The following is a 3115-nucleotide window of genomic DNA, read 5'->3' as shown; positions in this document are numbered from 1 at the left end:
CTGTCTCCCGCCATTGTAGGGTGGGTTCTTCATGTGTTGTGGCCTCTTGCCACCATACTGAGTTTGATCACCATCCCACCTCCTCTTCTCTTGATGACCTGACTGAGCTTGTAGGGGTGTCGCGTTTGTTGTCGCCACCACTTTTGGTTTAGGGAGTGCATCTTCCACGTCCAGTGCACAAGTCAAGATCTCCGAGTAGGAGAGTTCTCCTCGACAAGCCAATGCGGCCTTTATCTCATCCTTGAGCCCGGCCCGGAACTTCACCGCCCATTTCTCGTCGGTGTCCATCAACTCGGGCGCATATCGTGCCATCTGTGCGAGGGCTCGGTCGTACTCAGTTACAGTCATTCGGCCTTGGCTCAGCGTGTGGAATTCTACCACCTTGGCCCGTCTGTACGTCTTTGGGACATACTTGTTATCAATCTCCATTTTAAACTCCTCCCATGTTAACGCTTCCAAGCGTGCAGGATTCATAGTTCTTTGCCGAGTCTCCCACCAGTAATCGGCATTACCTGATAGTTGAAAGGTGGCGCAAGCAATGCGCTCCCTATCTGTGCACTCCATGACCCTGAAAATACGCTCGAGGCCGCGTATCCACTCTTCGGCTTTTGAGGGATCTCCCTGTCCATCGAATTTAGGGGGATTCTGCCTGGAGAACGTAACTATGAATCTTTCTTGCTGAGGCGGGGGTGGAGGTGGTGGTGGAGGTGGTGCCTCCACGTTGGGTCCTTGTCGTGGTTGGCGTACACGTCTTGGCGGCATTCTGATTCAATATCCAAAAAGTATTACTACAATTCTCATCCAAAATTACCACTTTCTCAAAATTTTCTCATAATCTTCCTGTAGTAAGATGCAACACATAGGATATATATCAAAATCAAATTCTCATTAAAAGAAAGGAGGTCAAACGTTGTTTCCCAAGAGCAGATCGTACTAAAAACAAAACTAAAAAGACATCAACTATTCTATTTCTAGACTACGACTCAAATCATCCTCATCCATAGGTCCTTCCTCCGGGTCTTCGTCATCGTCCTCCTCGGGGTTCCCTTGCGGAGCCTCCTCGGGTTCCTCCTCATAGTCATCTTCAAACCCTTGCTCATCCTCGTACATACTCACGTACTTGTCCTGATACACGATCCTCTCTTGCACATCCTGTGGGGGCTGCTCCTCGCGAGAGTCTACCAGTGCACAATACACGGCCTTCCGAAAGCCAGCCATGTCGCCCACCATGTCATCGGTAACGGGCTCATGCCACGTGTACCTCCTCGCCGTTCTTTCAGCCCACTCCTTCCAGCTGTCAGGGAGCAATTCTATTAGCTTCTCAATGCCGTCATGCTCTGTCACTCCGAACTCCTGAGCTGCCCTCCAGAGGGTATCGAAGTGCGCTACGAACTCAATCAACGGTATGTGATCCTTCTTCCGGTACACTCTATACTCCCTGAGCACCCTCTGTGCCCTAAGTCTATCACGATCACTCCGTCGCGGGGTTCGGAACATACGCGCCATCTATAGAAAAACAGAAACAATCGCCTCGCATATAAAAACAGGGTGCATAACCGAAGAAGAGAGAGATATGTGTATGCAGACGTATCGCTGTTCTAATTCCAAGCCCGCTGGTGTTCAAAGGCCATAAGTCCTTATCTACTATAGGTCCAAGAAGCACTAGTGAAACCTCTCACGTCTAAGTTCAATCATTCAAAAGGCCAACACATTCACACGTAAAAGCTCACATCAACATTCACGTCATCATAGCATCACACATCAGCCACATGCTTTCATATAAATTCAACACACAAAAACAGTTCATAACTCTCATAATTTCCAACTTTTCACATCACTTTGTACCCTTCCACATGCATCAATATTTACTTAAACTTTCCAAAAATCATTTTCAAAACCCAAAATCACAATTTCCTCCACTTCCATATACTTTCCAAAAATTCAAAATTTTCATTACCTCATTTCAGGTTGAGTGCGATGAGTTGGATGTTGAGCCAATGACACTTTTGAAAACTTACTCAAAACAGAAAAAGACTCTTGGATCCAGAGCAGAAAGAAAACCTAGGCTCTGATACCACTCTGTCACGCCCGCATTTCCTAAGGACAGGAAGTACAGTGGACCGCGACTAGGGGAGGAATAAAGAAGCGGGGAAGAAAGGGGAGAACAATAATACTTGACCCAAAAACGTTTAATTAGAGGAAGTTCACTTCAAAACAATGTACTGTAGCGACATTTCTAAAGTTAAAGTAAATAGAGTTTAAATGGAAACATTGTATCGGATTACAAAGCAGCGGAAAAGACCAAGAGATAGATAATGCCGGGTATGACGACACGACACCATCCAAAAGGCAAAGTAAAAACACAATTTTGACTTTAATTGCTCAACATCCGTCATCCCCATCGTCGCTCAACCTGCACATTAAGAAAACAACATGCAGGGCTGAGTACTTATTGCACTCAGTGGACACACGCCAAAATCATAGTTTGTCATGCCATATCAGTGTAACCTTGGGGTTTTAAGTGTAAGAAAATAACCCAAGTACACTAAAACATATTTCATAAATTCGACTGCGCAGTCATTTTCAGATATTGCCACCCTTATTCCCACCATCATACACTATCTGATCCAACAGGTGACAAGGGGCGTGGCCACACCCCAGGTCAACTAGACCGGCCAACTTGCTCTCAGATGGCTCCCGATCTCGTGTACACTAGCCTGAGGGTTCGCAGCCCAACAGACCCGAATTCGATTAAACATATGTGGTAAACCACTTCAGATAGGTTTCAAAACAAAACAGTTGGCAAGACAAACAGTTCATCTCCATAAACATTTCCGGAACAACGTCCGTATTAAAGATAACCCACAAAATAGTAGGGTAGAAAAGCCCACCTCAATTGCTTAGCTTTTAAATAGTTCCCTTCTTCAACCACAATTTCCTCGTAAAAGATCACCCTTTTGAAAGATAAATAAATATCATAATTAGAGTCAGGAAAGACGAGGTTTAAACGACAATGCATGATTCCTACGTGGATGACTTCAACATCTAGCACGTTACACGTACACACACTTAACAACATCTTATAAGCCAATCACACAAAATCACACGTCCGGAA

The sequence above is a fragment of the Salvia splendens genome, chromosome 1, assembly GCF_004379255.2.
Source record: "Salvia splendens isolate huo1 chromosome 1, SspV2, whole genome shotgun sequence".
Classification (NCBI taxonomy): Eukaryota; Viridiplantae; Streptophyta; class Magnoliopsida; order Lamiales; family Lamiaceae; genus Salvia; species Salvia splendens.
The sequence above is the reverse complement of the archived record's forward strand: the minus strand, read 5'-3'. Positions refer to the sequence as shown.